We start from the raw sequence: 17746 nt of genomic DNA on the forward strand, positions 1-17746 counted from the left end.
ATCTTCCAGTATTTAATCGTTTCTGCAGAGTGATCTTACCGTTAAAGAAATGTATCGTTCACTTGATGCATTGCATACATGGCAAGAACGCTACATTTTAAGAAGGAAAAAACATGCATTATCAGGGCCAGATAAAACGTTTTCTATGGTGGACGTCTCTATTCTATTGGACAAGAAGTACTAATCATTGGTTGTTCAGTGGTAGAATTCTCGCTTGCCATGCGTGAGGCCTGAGTTCAATTCCCGGCCAATGCAATATGTTAGGCTGCGTGGTTACGTGTCAATTGCTATCACAATGTGTTGTCAGGCTGCGCCATCCCTGGTCTGTTCTCACCTGCGAATATGCCTTGTGTCATAACAACTATGTCTGCGGTCACCCTCATTATTGGGGGCGGGGATACAAAACTGTCTACCAGTTTTTAGAATATCAATAACATTCCATTTTCTAATGTGGAGACCCTAGGCTATTTGTCAGAACCTGCTGATGTTTTTACAAATCCGCTTTTTGGCCAAATTTTAGCAATTGCTTTTAATCAGGAGGTTTTTTTTTTTTTTAGTTGCAGTAAATTATTGCAAGTTCTGTTAATGGGACTGATCAAATACAAGGTTGGACGTGCTTTAAAAGGATACTGATGGACGGGGACGCAGGATGATTATTCTATAAAGTAGAAAGTATGCAGATCGGGGATTTTCATTTAATTCTGATGAAAAGGAGAGAGTGGATGACACCCCGAGTCTTAACCTGACCAGAGGGGGAAACTGAGGTATTGTCAAGTGTCATGGGAAAAACTGTCACTTTTGGCTTGAGAGGACTTGGTACCTATCTGTAGGATTTCAGTTTTATCATTGTTAAGTTGCAGAAAATTGGATGAGAACCAATAATACATTTCAGGGAAGCAGTCAATAAATGGAGGAACCCGGAATAATGGCAGTTGATTATGTGGAGAGGTAGAGCTGAGTGTCATCTGCATAACAGTGGGAGTGTAGGTTTAGTTTGTGAAATATCTTGACAAGAGGTAGGGTATAGATAAAGAATGTCTTGGAGTCTGTTCAGGAGGATGGTTTTAGAAATTGTATCGCAAGCTGCTATCAGATCAAAGAGGGTGAGAATGGTGATTAGGCCAGAGTCGGTTGCCGGTGATTTTGATCAGTGTTGTTTCTGTACTGTGGAGGGGTGGAAACTAGAGTAGAAATGTTCTAAGAGGTTGTAGGAGCTGATTTTGGACTGTAGCTAGGTAGCTAATGTCATTTCCAAGATTTTTGAAAAAAATGCGCGATTGGACCAAGGTTATTGAAATTATAAGGAACTCAAGCATTTTTTTGGGAGTACTCGGGGTACAGTCTCAGTTTTGTTGTTTCATGATAGTTTTTCCACCATCTCCCTGTATAGATTTGCATCAAAATTATAAGTTGACTAAGCGACCATACAGACACTGAGATGGGCTCGTCCGGGATTTGAACCCAGGACCTCTCGCACCCTAAGCGAGAATCATACCCCTAGACCAACGAGCCACGTTGAGCTGGGTAACTGACTGTTGGCCGCAAGCCTTCATCGACACTAAGACCCCGGATTTGAACCTGGAACCTCTCCCAACCAACCCTGAATTTACACTAAGAACCTGTTTGGATTTGAACGAGAAACCACTCACAACCATACCCAGAGCCAAATGAGCCACCTCCAATTGATGACATGCTCGTACCAGCGAAGAACCATTCCTATCAGTACGGAAGATTCAGGTGAACTCAAAGTAATCCAGTGTAATGATGGTCTTGTTTTGGATTTGAAAGAGGGTCCTCAGTGAGAATTACAGTAATACGCCGCTACTTCGCGGTTCACCTTTTGCGGCTTCAGTGCTTCGCGGGTCTAAAAAATATTCTGCGGCATTGTAGTTTCGCCGAGCGGCACGAGGGGGCGCTGGAGCGGTTAGACGGCCGGCGTGCGCCGAAGAGGAGAGTGGACGAAGAAGAGAGTGGACGAAGAAGAGCAAGTTCCCCCGGACACGATTGGTGGCGACGTTTCGCGCGGTTCGGACTGTACCAGAGTTCCGGCCGGCGTGCGTGGCAGTTAAGCCGTAGAGGAGCAACTTCCCCGAGCACGGGCGGTGTCAATCGGCCCCTAAGTTTAACCGAATGGAAGCTCCGGAGGAGGAGGGCATGCTCGCGTCACAGTAAGCCGTAGTGGAGCACCTTCCCCGGGCACGGGCGGTTCCAAGCGGCCCCTAAGTTTAACCGAATGGAAGCTCCGGAGGAGGAGGGCATGCTCGTGTCACAGTCAGCCGTAGAGGAGCACCTTCCCCGGGCACGGGCGGTTCCAAGCGGCCCCTAAGTTTAACCGAATGGAAGCTCCGGAGGAGGAGCGCATGCTCGCGTCACAGTAAGCCGAAGAGGAGCACCTTCCCCGGGAACGGGCGGTTCCAAGCGGCCCCTAAGTTTAACCGAATGGAAGCTCCGGAGGAGGAGGGCATGCTCGTGTCACAGTAAGCCGTAGAGGAGCACCTTCCCCGGGCACGGGCGGTTCCAAGCGGCCCCTAAGTTTAACCGAATGGAAGCTCCGGAGGAGGAGGGCATGCTCGCGTCACAGTAAGCCGAAGAGGAGCACCGTCCCCGGGCACGGGCGGTTCCAAGCGGCCCCTAAGTTTAACCGAATGGAAGCTCCGGAGGAGGAGGGCTGGCGTGTGTCACAGTTAAGCCGAATAGGAGCACCTCTTCCGCCCGGGCAGGAGCGGAGCGTGAGGCTGTCAGTTATGAATGAATAAATTAATAAATGAAGAATGCCACCTTTCATTTCACTCTCATGATCCGTGCCTGTCATGCCGCGTGTGTTTTTGTTTTTTCAGCTGTGTGGGCGTTCCTCCAGCGATCTTCTCGCGCCATGCCGTCAGCTGCTGCGAGACGCGCTGATTACACTGACTATATTGTGATTATAATAAATATCTTTCTATCACCACCTTTTTTCCCGTGTCTGCGTTTGGAGAGTCCTGCTCAATACTCCAGCTCTGCTGGAGGATCATAACATTCACAGGGCACACCGGACGGCGTACCAGCAGGTAAAAGTCGAAGTAATTAAATAAATACAAAAAGAAGTAATTGAATAAATACGAAAATAATGGCTGGGGAATAAAAAATAAGTTTTAATAATAATTTGTGTTTTTTTTGTTATAACATGAATTTCACACTCTCTCTCTCTACCCATATATATATATATATATATATTTATTTATTTATTTATTTTTAAGCATTTTTGAAGGTGCGCCGCTACTTCGCGGATTTTCAGTTTTCGCGGGTGGTCTCGGTCCCCATTAACCGCGATAACCGGGGTATTACTGTATACCCGTAGTCCAACGAGCCAAAGTGCTTGCCACAAAGTATCGAAATCAGTTAACTTTATAGATTGTAGTCATAATTAAAGTCAAGTGGTGGTGTTCCAACTATCAGAATCGCCACAGCTTAGTCTCATAATACTCAAATTTGGTATCTCACTGTAACATTATCAAACGTAATTAGGGTTTTCTCAATGTATTAATACAGGCGTGTATTATCGCAATGTATTGTTGGGGATCGTTCGTGTATCTTCCAGTATTTAATCGTTTCTGCAGAGTGATCTTACCGTTAAAGAAATGTATCGTTCACTTGATGCATTGCATACATGGCAAGAACGCTACATTTTAAGAAGGAAAAAACATGCATTATCAGGGCCAGATAAAACGTTTTCTATGGTGGACGTCTCTATTCTATTGGACAAGAAGTACTAATCATTGGTTGTTCAGTGGTAGAATTCTCGCTTGCCATGCGTGAGGCCTGAGTTCAATTCCCGGCCAATGCAATATGTTAGGCTGTGTGGTTACGTGTCAATTGCTATCACAATGTGTTGTCAGGCAGCGCCATCCCTGGTCTGTTCTCACCTGCGAATATGCCTTGTGTCATAACAACTATGTCTGCGGTCACCCTCATTATTGGGGGCGGGGATACAAAACTGTCTACCAGTTTTTAGAATATCAATAACATTCCATTTTCTAATATGGAGACCCTAGGCTATTTGTCAGAACCTGCTGATGTTTTTACAAATCCGCTTTTTGGCCAAATTTTAGCAATTGCTTTTAATCAGGAGGTTTTTTTTTTTTTAGTTGCAGTAAATTATTGCAAGTTCTGTTAATGGGACTGATCAAATACAAGGTTGGACGTGCTTTAAAAGGATACTGATGGACGGGGACGCAGGATGATTATTCTATAAAGTAGAAAGTATGCAGATCGGGGATTTTCATTTAATTCTGATGAAAAGGAGAGAGTGGATGACACCCCGAGTCTTAACCTGACCAGAGGGGGAAACTGAGGTATTGTCAAGTGTCATGGGAAAAACTGTCACTTTTGGCTTGAGAGGACTTGGTACCTATCTGTAGGATTTCAGTTTTATCATTGTTAAGTTGCAGAAAATTGGATGAGAACCAATAATACATTTCAGGGAAGCAGTCAATAAATGGAGGAACCCGGAATAATGGCAGTTGATTATGTGGAGAGGTAGAGCTGAGTGTCATCTGCATAACAGTGGGAGTGTAGGTTTAGTTTGTGAAATATCTTGACAAGAGGTAGGGTATAGATAAAGAATGTCTTGGAGTCTGTTCAGGAGGATGGTTTTAGAAATTGTATCGCAAGCTGCTATCAGATCAAAGAGGGTGAGAATGGTGATTAGGCCAGAGTCGGTTGCCGGTGATTTTGATCAGTGTTGTTTCTGTACTGTGGAGGGGTGGAAACTAGAGTAGAAATGTTCTAAGAGGTTGTAGGAGCTGATTTTGGACTGTAGCTAGGTAGCTAATGTCATTTCCAAGATTTTTGAAAAAAATGCGCGATTGGACCAAGGTTATTGAAATTATAAGGAACTCAAGCATTTTTTTGGGAGTACTCGGGGTACAGTCTCAGTTTTGTTGTTTCATGTTAGTTTTTCCACCATCTCCCTGTATAGATTTGCATCAAAATTATAAGTTGACTAAGCGACCATACAGACACTGAGATGGGCTCGTCCGGGATTTGAACCCGGGACCTCTCGCACCCTAAGCGAGAATCATACCCCTAGAGCAACGAGCCACGTTTAGCTGGGTAACTGACTGTTGGCCGCAAGCCTTCATCGACACTAAGACCCCGGATTTGAACCTGGAACCTCTCCCAACCAACCCTGAATTTACACTAAGAACCTGTTTGGATTTGAACGAGAAACCACTCACAACCATACCCAGAGCCCAATGAGCCACCTCCAATTGATGACATGCTCGTACCAGCGAAGAACCATTCCTATCTGTACGGAAGATTCAGGTGAACTCAAAGTAATCCAGTGTAATGATGGTCTTGTTTTGGATTTGAAAGAGGGTCCTCAGTGAGAATTACAGTAATACCCCGCTACTTCGCGGTTCACCTTTCGCGGCTTCAGTGCTTCGCGGGTCTAAAAAATATTCGGGGGCATTGTAGTTTCGCCGAGCGGCACGAGAGGGCGCTGGAGCGGTTATACGGCCGGCGTGCGCCGAAGAGGAGAGTGGACGAAGAAGAGAGTGGACGAAGAAGAGCAAGTTCCCCCGGACACGATTGGTGGCGACGTTTCGCGCGGTTCGGACCGTACCAGAGTTCCGGCCGGCGTGCGTGGCAGTTAAGCCGTAGAGGAGCACCTTCCCCGAGCACGGGTGGTGTCAATCGGCCCCTAAGTTTAACCGAATGGAAGCTCCGGAGGAGGAGGGCATGCTCGCGTCACAGTAAGCCGTAGAGGAGCACCTTCCCCGGGCACGGGCGGTTCCAAGCGGCCCCTAAGTTTAACCGAACGGAAGCTCCGGAGGAGGAGGGCGGGCGTGTGTCACAGTTAAGCCGAATAGGAGCACCTCTTCCGGCCGGGCAGGAGCGGAGCGTGAGGCTGTCAGTTATGAATGAATAAATAAATAAATGAAGAATGCCACCTTTCATTTCACTGTCATGATCCGAGCCTGTCATGCCGCGTGTGTTTTTGTTTTTTCAGCTGTGTGGGCGTTCCTCCAGCGATTGTCTCGCGCCATGCCGTCAGCTGCTGCGAGACGCGCTGATTACACTGACTATATTGTGATTATAATAAATATCTTTGTATCACCAACTTTTTTTCCCGTGTCTGCGTTTGGAGAGTCCTGCTCAACCCTCCAGCTCTGCTGGAGGATCATAACATTCACAGGGCACACCGGACGGCGTACCAGCAGGTAAAAGTCGAAGTAATTAAATAAAAACAAAAAGAAGTAATTGAATAAATACGAAAATAATGGCTGGGGAATAAAAAATAAGTTTTAATAATAATTTGTTTTTTTTTGTTATAACATGAATTTCACACTCTCTCTCTCTACCCATATATATATATATATATATATTTATTTATTTATTTATTTTTAAGCATTTTTGAAGGTGCGCCGCTACTTCGCGGATTTTCAGTTTTCGCGGGTGGTCTCGGTCCCCATTAACCGCGATAACCGGGGTATTACTGTATACCCGTAGTCCAACGAGCCAAAGTGCTTGCCACAAAGTATCGAAATCAGTTAACTTTATAGATTGTAGTCATAATTAAAGTCAAGTGGTGGTGTTCCAACTATCAGAATCGCCACAGCTTAGTCTCATAATACTCAAATTTGGTATCTCACTGTAACATTATCAAACGTAATTAGGGTTTTCTCAATGTATTAATACAGGCGTGTATTATCGCAATGTATTGTTGGGGATCGTTCGTGTATCTTCCAGTATTTAATCGTTTCTGCAGAGTGATCTTACCGTTAAAGAAATGTATCGTTCACTTGATGCATTGCATACATGGCAAGAACGCTACATTTTAAGAAGGAAAAAACATGCATTATCAGGGCCAGATAAAACGTTTTCTATGGTTGACGTCTCTATTCTATTGGACAAGAAGTACTAATCATTGGTTGTTCAGTGGTAGAATTCTCGCTTGCCATGCGTGAGGCCTGAGTTCAATTCCCGGCCAATGCAATATGTTAGGCTGCGTGGTTACGTGTCAATTGCTATCATAATGTGTTGTCAGGCAGCGCCATCCCTGGTCTGTTCTCACCTGCGAATATGCCTTGTGTCATAACAACTATGTCTGCGGTCACCCTCATTATTGGGGGAGGGATGCAAAACTGTCTACCAGTTTTTAGAATATCAATAACATTCCATTTTCTAATGTGGAGCCCCGAGGCTGTTTGTCAGAACCTGCTGATGTTTTTACAAATCCGCTTTTTGGCCAAATTTTAGCAATTGCTTTTAATCAGGAGGTTTTTTTTTTTTTAGTTGCAGTAAATTATTGCAAGTTCTGTTAATGGGACTGATCAAATACAAGGTTGGACGTGCTTTAAAAGGATACTGATGGACGGGGACGCAGGATGATTATTCTATAAAGTAGAAAGTATGCAGATCGGGGATTTTCATTTAATTCTGATGAAAAGGAGAGAGTGGATGACACCCCGAGTCTTAACCTGACCAGAGGGGGAAACTGAGGTATTGTCAAGTGTCATGGGAAAAACTGTCACTTTTGGCTTGAGAGGACTTGGTACCTATCTGTAGGATTTCAGTTTTATCATTGTTAAGTTGCAGAAAATTGGATGAGAACCAATAATACATTTCAGGGAAGCAGTCAATAAATGGAGGAACCCGGAATAATGGCAGTTGATTATGTGGAGAGGTAGAGCTGAGTGTCATCTGCATAACAGTGGGAGTGTCGGTTTAGTTTGTGAAATATCTTGACAAGAGGTAGGGTATAGATAAAGAATGTCTTGGAGTCTGTTCAGGAGGATGGTTTTAGAAATTGTATCGCAAGCTGCTATCAGATCAAAGAGGGTGAGAATGGTGATTAGGCCAGAGTCGGTTGCCGGTGATTTTGATCAGTGTTGTTTCTGTACTGTGGAGGGGTGGAAACTAGAGTAGAAATGTTCTAAGAGGTTGTAGGAGCTGATTTTGGACTGTAGCTAGGTAGCTAATGTCATTTCCAAGATTTTTGAAAAAAATGCGCGATTGGACCAAGGTTATTGAAATTATAAGGAACTCAAGCATTTTTTTGGGAGTACTCGGGGTACAGTCTCAGTTTTGTTGTTTCATGATAGTTTTTCCACCATCTCCCTGTATAGATTTGCATCAAAATTATAAGTTGACTAAGCGACCATACAGACACTGAGATGGGCTCGTCCGGGATTTGAACCCGGGACCGCTCGCACCCTAAGCGAGAATCATACCCCTAGACCAACGAGCCACGTTTAGCTGGGTAACTGACTGTTGGCCGCAAGCCTTCATCGACACTAAGACCCCGGATTTGAACCTGGAACCTCTCCCAACCAACCCTGAATTTACACTAAGAACCTGTTTGGATTTGAACGAGAAACCACTCACAACCATACCCAGAGCCAAATGAGCCACCTCCAATTGATGACATGCTCGTACCAGCGAAGAACCATTCCTATCAGTACGGAAGATTCAGGTGAACTCAAAGTAATCCAGTGTAATGATGGTCTTGTTTTGGATTTGAAAGAGGGTCCTCAGTGAGAATTACAGTAATACGCCGCTACTTCGCGGTTCACCTTTTGCGGCTTCAGTGCTTCGCGGGTCTAAAAAATATTCTGCGGCATTGTAGTTTCGCCGAGCGGCACGAGGGGGCGCTGGAGCGGTTAGACGGCCGGCGTGCGCCGAAGAGGAGAGTGGACGAAGAAGAGAGTGGACGAAGAAGAGCAAGTTCCCCCGGACACGATTGGTGGCGACGTTTCGCGCGGTTCGGACTGTACCAGAGTTCCGGCCGGCGTGCGTGGCAGTTAAGCCGTAGAGGAGCACCTTCCCCGAGCACGGGCGGTGTCAATCGGCCCCTAAGTTTAACCGAATGGAAGCTCCGGAGGAGGAGGGCATGCTCGCGTCACAGTAAGCCGTAGTGGAGCACCTTCCCCGGGCACGGGCGGTTCCAAGCGGCCCCTAAGTTTAACCGAATGGAAGCTCCGGAGGAGGAGGGCATGCTCGTGTCACAGTCAGCCGTAGAGGAGCACCTTCCCCGGGCACGGGCGGTTCCAAGCGGCCCCTAAGTTTAACCGAATGGAAGCTCCGGAGGAGGAGCGCATGCTCGCGTCACAGTAAGCCGAAGAGGAGCACCTTCCCCGGGAACGGGCGGTTCCAAGCGGCCCCTAAGTTTAACCGAATGGAAGCTCCGGAGGAGGAGGGCATGCTCGTGTCACAGTAAGCCGTAGAGGAGCACCTTCCCCGGGCACGGGCGGTTCCAAGCGGCCCCTAAGTTTAACCGAATGGAAGCTCCGGAGGAGGAGGGCATGCTCGCGTCACAGTAAGCCGAAGAGGAGCACCGTCCCCGGGCACGGGCGGTTCCAAGCGGCCCCTAAGTTTAACCGAATGGAAGCTCCGGAGGAGGAGGGCGGGCGTGTGTCACAGTTAAGCCGAATAGGAGCACCTCTTCCGCCCGGGCAGGAGCGGAGCGTGAGGCTGTCAGTTATGAATGAATAAATGAAGAATGCCACCTTTCATTTCACTCTCATGATCCGTGCCTGTCATGCCGCGTGTGTTTTTGTTTTTTCAGCTGTGTGGGCGTTCCTCCAGCGATCTTCTCGCGCCATGCCGTCAGCTGCTGCGAGACGCGCTGATTACACTGACTATATTGTGATTATAATAAATATCTTTCTATCACCACCTTTTTTCCCGTGTCTGCGTTTGGAGAGTCCTGCTCAATACTCCAGCTCTGCTGGAGGATCATAACATTCACAGGGCACACCGGACGGCGTACCAGCAGGTAAAAGTCGAAGTAATTAAATAAATACAAAAAGAAGTAATTGAATAAATACGAAAATAATGGCTGGGGAATAAAAAATAAGTTTTAATAATAATTTGTGTTTTTTTTGTTATAACATGAATTTCACTCTCTCTCTCTCTACCCATATATATATATATATATATATATATATATATTTATTTTATTTTTTTTATTTAAGCATTTTTGAAGGTGCGCCGCTACTTCGCGGATTTTCAGTTTTCGCGGGTGGTCTCGGTCCCCATTAACCGCGATAACCGGGGTATTACTGTATACCCGTAGTCCAACAAGCCAAAGTGCTTGCCACAAAGTTTCGAAATCAGTTAACTTTATTGATTGTAGTCATAATTAATGTCAAGTGGTGGTGTTCCAACTATCAGAATCGCCACAGCTTAGTCTCATAATACTCAAATTTGGTATCTCACTGTAACATTATCAAACGTAATTAGGGTTTTCTCAATGTATTAATACAGGCGTGTATTATCGCAATGTATTGTTGGGGATCGTTCGTGTATCTTCCAGTATTTAATCGTTTCTGCAGAGTGATCTTACCGTTAAAGAAATGTATCGTTCACTTGATGCATTGCATACATGGCAAGAACGCTACATTTTAAGAAGGAAAAAACATGCATTATCAGGGCCAGATAAAACGTTTTCTATGGTGGACGTCTCTATTCTATTGGACAAGAAGTACTAATCATTGGTTGTTCAGTGGTAGAATTCTCGCTTGCCATGCGTGAGGCCCGAGTTCAATTCCCGGCCAATGCAATATGTTAGGCTGCGTGGTTACGCGTCAATTGCTATCATAATGTGTTGTCAGGCAGCGCCATCCCTGGTCTGTTCTCACCTGCGAATATGCCTTGTGTCATAACAACTATGTCTGCGGTCACCCTCATTATTGGGGGCGGGGATACAAAACTGTCTACCAGTTTTTAGAATATCAATAACATTCCATTTTCTAATGTGGAGACCCTAGGCTATTTGTCAGAACCTGCTGATGTTTTTACAAATCCGCTTTTTGGCCAAATTTTAGCAATTGCTTTTAATCAGGAGGTTTTTTTTTTTTTAGTTGCAGTAAATTATTGCAAGTTCTGTTAATGGGACTGATCAAATACAAGGTTGGACGTGCTTTAAAAGGATACTGATGGACAGGGACGCAGGATGATTATTCTATAAAGTAGAAAGTATGCAGATCGGGGATTTTCATTTAATTCTGATGAAAAGGAGAGAGTGGATGACACCCCGAGTCTTAACCTGACCAGAGGGGGAAACTGAGGTATTGTCAAGTGTCATGGGAAAAACTGTCACTTTTGGCTTGAGAGGACTTGGTACCTATCTGTAGGATTTCAGTTTTATCATTGTTAAGTTGCAGAAAATTGGATGAGAACCAATAATACATTTCAGGGAAGCAGTCAATAAATGGAGGAACCCGGAATAATGGCAGTTGATTATGTGGAGAGGTAGAGCTGAGTGTCATCTGCATAACAGTGGGAGTGTAGGTTTAGTTTGTGAAATATCTTGACAAGAGGTAGGGTATAGATAAAGAATGTCTTGGAGTCTGTTCAGGAGGATGGTTTTAGAAATTGTATCGCAAGCTGCTATCAGATCAAAGAGGGTGAGAATGGTGATTAGGCCAGAGTCGGTTGCCGGTGATTTTGATCAGTGTTGTTTCTGTACTGTGGAGGGGTGGAAACTAGAGTAGAAATGTTCTAAGAGGTTGTAGGAGCTGATTTTGGACTGTAGCTAGGTAGCTAATGTCATTTCCAAGATTTTTGAAAAAAATGCGCGATTGGACCAAGGTTATTGAAATTATAAGGAACTCAAGCATTTTTTTGGGAGTACTCGGGGTACAGTCTCAGTTTTGTTGTTTCATGATAGTTTTTCCACCATCTCCAAGTATAGATTTGCATCAAAATTATAAGTTGACTAAGCGACCATACAGACACTGAGATGGGCTCGTCCGGGATTTGAACCCGGGACCTCTCGCACCCTAAGCGAGAATCATACCCCTAGACCAACGAGCCACGTTTAGCTGGGTAACTGACTGTTGGCCGCAAGCCTTCATCGACACTAAGACCCCGGATTTGAACCTGGAACCTCTCCCAACCAACCCTGAATTTACACTAAGAACCTATTTGGATTTGAACGAGAAACCACTCACAACCATACCCAGAGCCAAATGAGCCACCTCCAATTGATGACATGCTCGTACCAGCGAAGAACCATTCCTATCAGTACGGAAGATTCAGGTGAACTCAAAGTAATCCAGTGTAATGATGGTCTTGTTTTGGATTTGAAAGAGGGTCCTCAGTGAGAATTACAGTAATACGCCGCTACTTCGCGGTTCACCTTTTGCGGCTTAGGTGCTTCGCGGGTCTAAAAAATATTCGGCGGCATTGTAGTTTCGCCGAGCGGCACGAGGGGGCGCTGGAGCGGTTAGACGGCCGGCGTGCGCCGAAGAGGAGAGTGGACGAAGAAGAGAGTGGACGAAGAAGAGCAAGTTCCCCCGGACACGATTGGTGGCGACGTTTCGCGCGGTTCGGACTGTACCAGAGTTCCGGCCGGCGTGCGTGGCAGTTAAGCCGTAGAGGAGCACCTTCCCCGAGCACGGGCGGTGTCAATCGGCCCCTAAGTTTAACCGAATGGAAGCTCCGGAGGAGGAGGGCATGCTCGCGTCACAGTAAGCCGTAGTGGAGCACCTTCCCCGGGCACGGGCGGTTCCAAGCGGCCCCTAAGTTTAACCGAATGGAAGCTCCGGAGGAGGAGGGCATGCTCGTGTCACAGTCAGCCGTAGAGGAGCACCTTCCCCGGGCACGGGCGGTTCCAAGCGGCCCCTAAGTTTAACCGAATGGAAGCTCCGGAGGAGGAGCGCATGCTCGCGTCACAGTAAGCCGAAGAGGAGCACCTTCCCCGGGAACGGGCGGTTCCAAGCGGCCCCTAAGTTTAACCGAATGGAAGCTCCGGAGGAGGAGGGCATGCTCGTGTCACAGTAAGCCGTAGAGGAGCACCTTCCCCGGGCACGGGCGGTTCCAAGCGGCCCCTAAGTTTAACCGAATGGAAGCTCCGGAGGAGGAGGGCATGCTCGCGTCACAGTAAGCCGAAGAGGAGCACCGTCCCCGGGCACGGGCGGTTCCAAGTGGCCCCTAAGTTTAACCGAATGGAAGCTCCGGAGGAGGAGGGCGGGCGTGTGTCACAGTTAAGCCGAATAGGAGCACCTCTTCCGCCCGGGCAGGAGCGGAGCGTGAGGCTGTCAGTTATGAATGAATAAATAAATAAATGAAGAATGCCACCTTTCATTTCACTCTCATGATCCGTGCCTGTCATGCCGCGTGTGTTTTTGTTTTTTCAGCTGTGTGGGCGTTCCTCCAGCGATCTTCTCGCGCCATGCCGTCAGCTGCTGCGAGACGCGCTGATTACACTGACTATATTGTGATTATAATAAATATCTTTCTATCACCACCTTTTTTCCCGTGTCTGCGTTTGGAGAGTCCTGCTCAAGACTCCAGCTCTGCTGGAGGATCATAACATTCACAGGGCACACCGGACGGCGTACCAGCAGGTAAAAGTCGAAGTAATTAAATAAATACAAAAAGAAGTAATTGAATAAATACGAAAATAATGGCTGGGGAATAAAAAATAAGTTTTAATAATAATTTGTGTTTTTTTTGTTATAACATGAATTTCACACTCTCTCTCTCTACCCATATATATATATATATATATATTTATTTATTTATTTATTTTTAAGCATTTTTGAAGGTGCGCCGCTACTTCGCGGATTTTCAGTTTTCGCGGGTGGTCTCGGTCCCCATTAACCGCGATAACCGGGGTATTACTGTATACCCGTAGTCCAACGAGCCAAAGTGCTTGCCACAAAGTATCGAAATCAGTTAACTTTATAGATTGTAGTCATAATTAAAGTCAAGTGGTGGTGTTCCAACTATCAGAATCGCCACAGCTTAGTCTCATAATACTCAAATTTGGTATCTCACTGTAACATTATCAAACGTAATTAGGGTTTTCTCAATGTATTAATACAGGCGTGTATTATCGCAATGTATTGTTGGGGATCGTTCGTGCATCTTCCAGTATTTAATCGTTTCTGCAGGGTGATCTTACCGTTAAAGAAATGTATCGTTCACTTGATGCATTGCATACATGGCAAGAACGCTACATTTTAAGAAGGAAAAAACATGCATTATCAGGGCCAGATAAAACGTTTTCTATGGTGGACGTCTCTATTCTATTGGACAAGAAGTACTAATCATTGGTTGTTCAGTGGTAGAATTCTCGCTTGCCATGCGTGAGGCCTGAGTTCAATTCCCGGCCAATGCAATATGTTAGGCTGCGTGGTTACGTGTCAATTGCTATCACAATGTGTTGTCAGGCAGCGCAATCCCTGGTCTGTTCTCACCTGCGAATATGCCTTGTGTCATAACAACTATGTCTGCGGTCACCCTCATTATTGGGGGCGGGGATACAAAACTGTCTACCAGTTTTTAGAATATCAATAACATTCCATTTTCTAATGTGGAGACCCTAGGCTATTTGTCAGAACCTGCTGATGTTTTTACAAATCCGCTTTTTGGCCAAATTTTAGCAATTGCTTTTAATCAGGAGGTTTTTTTTTTTTTAGTTGCAGTAAATTATTGCAAGTTCTGTTAATGGGACTGATCAAATACAAGGTTGGACGTGCTTTAAAAGGATACTGATGGACGGGGACGCAGGATGATTATTCTATAAAGTAGAAAGTATGCAGATCGGGGATTTTCATTTAATTCTGATGAAAAGGAGAGAGTGGATGACACCCCGAGTCTTAACCTGACCAGAGGGGGAAACTGAGGTATTGTCAAGTGTCATGGGAAAAACTGTCACTTTTGGCTTGAGAGGACTTGGTACCTATCTGTAGGATTTCAGTTTTATCATTGTTAAGTTGCAGAAAATTGGATGAGAACCAATAATACATTTCAGGGAAGCAGTCAATAAATGGAGGAACCCGGAATAATGGCAGTTGATTATGTGGAGAGGTAGAGCTGAGTGTCATCTGCATAACAGTGGGAGTGTCGGTTTAGTTTGTGAAATATCTTGACAAGAGGTAGGGTATAGATAAAGAATGTCTTGGAGTCTGTTCAGGAGGATGGTTTTAGAAATTGTATCGCAAGCTGCTATCAGATCAAAGAGGGTGAGAATGGTGATTAGGCCAGAGTCGGTTGCCGGTGATTTTGATCAGTGTTGTTTCTGTACTGTGGAGGGGTGGAAACTAGAGTAGAAATGTTCTAAGAGGTTGTAGGAGCTGATTTTGGACTGTAGCTAGGTAGCTAATGTCATTTCCAAGATTTTTGAAAAAAATGCGCGATTGGACCAAGGTTATTGAAATTATAAGGAACTCAAGCATTTTTTTGGGAGTACTCGGGGTACAGTCTCAGTTTTGTTGTTTCATGATAGTTTTTCCACCATCTCCCTGTATAGATTTGCATCAAAATTATAAGTTGACTAAGCGACCATACAGACACTGAGATGGGCTCGTCCGGGATTTGAACCCGGGACCGCTCGCACCCTAAGCGAGAATCATACCCCTAGACCAACGAGCCACGTTTAGCTGGGTAACTGACTGTTGGCCGCAAGCCTTCATCGACACTAAGACCCCGGATTTGAACCTGGAACCTCTCCCAACCAACCCTGAATTTACACTAAGAACCTGTTTGGATTTGAACGAGAAACCACTCACAACCATACCCAGAGCCAAATGAGCCACCTCCAATTGATGACATGCTCGTACCAGCGAAGAACCATTCCTATCAGTACGGAAGATTCAGGTGAACTCAAAGTAATCCAGTGTAATGATGGTCTTGTTTTGGATTTGAAAGAGGGTCCTCAGTGAGAATTACAGTAATACGCCGCTACTTCGCGGTTCACCTTTTGCGGCTTAGGTGCTTCGCGGGTCTAAAAAATATTCGGCGGCATTGTAGTTTCGCCGAGCGGCACGAGGGGGCGCTGGAGCGGTTAGACGGCCGGCGTGCGCCGAAGAGGAGAGTGGACGAAGAAGAGAGTGGACGAAGAAGAGCAAGTTCCCCCGGACACGATTGGTGGCGACGTTTCGCGCGGTTCGGACTGTACCAGAGTTCCGGCCGGCGTGCGTGGCAGTTAAGCCGTAGAGGAGCACCTTCCCCGAGCACGGGCGGTGTCAATCGGCCCCTAAGTTTAACCGAATGGAAGCTCCGGAGGAGGAGGGCATGCTCGCGTCACAGTAAGCCGTAGTGGAGCACCTTCCCCGGGCACGGGCGGTTCCAAGCGGCCCCTAAGTTTAACCGAATGGAAGCTCCGGAGGAGGAGGGCATGCTCGTGTCACAGTCAGCCGTAGAGGAGCACCTTCCCCGGGCACGGGCGGTTCCAAGCGGCCCCTAAGTTTAACCGAATGGAAGCTCCGGAGGAGGAGCGCATGCTCGCGTCACAGTAAGCCGAAGAGGAGCACCTTCCCCGGGAACGGGCGGTTCCAAGCGGCCCCTAAGTTTAACCGAATGGAAGCTCCGGAGGAGGAGGGCATGCTCGTGTCACAGTAAGCCGTAGAGGAGCACCTTCCCCGGGCACGGGCGGTTCCAAGCGGCCCCTAAGTTTAACCGAATGGAAGCTCCGGAGGAGGAGGGCATGCTCGCGTCACAGTAAGCCGAAGAGGAGCACCGTCCCCGGGCACGGGCGGTTCCAAGTGGCCCCTAAGTTTAACCGAATGGAAGCTCCGGAGGAGGAGGGCGGGCGTGTGTCACAGTTAAGCCGAATAGGAGCACCTCTTCCGCCCGGGCAGGAGCGGAGCGTGAGGCTGTCAGTTATGAATGAATAAATAAATAAATGAAGAATGCCACCTTTCATTTCACTCTCATGATCCGTGCCTGTCATGCCGCGTGTGTTTTTGTTTTTTCAGCTGTGTGGGCGTTCCTCCAGCGATCTTCTCGCGCCATGCCGTCAGCTGCTGCGAGACGCGCTGATTACACTGACTATATTGTGATTATAATAAATATCTTTCTATCACCACCTTTTTTCCCGTGTCTGCGTTTGGAGAGTCCTGCTCAATACTCCAGCTCTGCTGGAGGATCATAACATTCACAGGGCACACCGGACGGCGTACCAGCAGGTAAAAGTCGAAGTAATTAAATAAATACAAAAAGAAGTAATTGAATAAATACGAAAATAATGGCTGGGGAATAAAAAATAAGTTTTAATAATAATTTGTGTTTTTTTTGTTATAACATGAATTTCACACTCTCTCTCTCTACCCATATATATATATATATATATATTTATTTATTTATTTATTTTTAAGCATTTTTGAAGGTGCGCCGCTACTTCGCGGATTTTCAGTTTTCGCGGGTGGTCTCGGTCCCCATTAACCGCGATAACCGGGGTATTACTGTATACCCGTAGTCCAACGAGCCAAAGTGCTTGCCACAAAGTATCGAAATCAGTTAACTTTATAGATTGTAGTCATAATTAAAGTCAAGTGGTGGTGTTCCAACTATCAGAATCGCCACAGCTTAGTCTCATAATACTCAAATTTGGTATCTCACTGTAACATTATCAAACGTAATTAGGGTTTTCTCAATGTATTAATACAGGCGTGTATTATCGCAATGTATTGTTGGGGATCGTTCGTGCATCTTCCAGTATTTAATCGTTTCTGCAGGGTGATCTTACCGTTAAAGAAATGTATCGTTCACTTGATGCATTGCATACATGGCAAGAACGCTACATTTTAAGAAGGAAAAAACATGCATTATCAGGGCCAGATAAAACGTTTTCTATGGTGGACGTCTCTATTCTATTGGACAAGAAGTACTAATCATTGGTTGTTCAGTGGTAGAATTCTCGCTTGCCATGCGTGAGGCCTGAGTTCAATTCCCGGCCAATGCAATATGTTAGGCTGCGTGGTTACGTGTCAATTGCTATCACAATGTGTTGTCAGGCAGCGCAATCCCT

General features: G+C 46.0%; 5 non-coding genes across 5 annotated transcripts; all 5 read right to left on the reverse strand.

Annotated features, from left to right (window-relative positions):
- Nucleotides 1-1440: 1440 nt before the first annotated feature.
- trnap-agg (transfer RNA proline (anticodon AGG)) lies at nucleotides 1441-1512 on the reverse strand. Its single transcript has one exon. It is a non-coding gene; the product is annotated as a tRNA-Pro (tRNA).
- Nucleotides 1513-5007: 3495 nt separating this feature from the next.
- trnap-agg (transfer RNA proline (anticodon AGG)) lies at nucleotides 5008-5079 on the reverse strand. Its single transcript has one exon. It is a non-coding gene; the product is annotated as a tRNA-Pro (tRNA).
- A 3082-nt stretch (nucleotides 5080-8161) lies between these two features.
- Nucleotides 8162-8233, reverse strand: trnap-agg (transfer RNA proline (anticodon AGG)). The gene has a single exon. It is a non-coding gene; the product is annotated as a tRNA-Pro (tRNA).
- A 3497-nt stretch (nucleotides 8234-11730) lies between these two features.
- trnap-agg (transfer RNA proline (anticodon AGG)) lies at nucleotides 11731-11802 on the reverse strand. Its single transcript has one exon. It is a non-coding gene; the product is annotated as a tRNA-Pro (tRNA).
- Nucleotides 11803-15297: 3495 nt separating this feature from the next.
- On the reverse strand, nucleotides 15298-15369 carry trnap-agg (transfer RNA proline (anticodon AGG)). Its single transcript has one exon. It is a non-coding gene; the product is annotated as a tRNA-Pro (tRNA).
- Between the last annotated feature and the right edge of the window lie 2377 nt (nucleotides 15370-17746).

The sequence above is a fragment of the Idiotropiscis lumnitzeri genome, chromosome 12, assembly GCF_059441095.1.
Source record: "Idiotropiscis lumnitzeri isolate Australia: NSW breed Sydney's pygmy pipehorse chromosome 12, RoL_Ilum_1.0, whole genome shotgun sequence".
Lineage (NCBI taxonomy): Eukaryota > Metazoa > Chordata > Actinopteri > Syngnathiformes > Syngnathidae > Idiotropiscis > Idiotropiscis lumnitzeri.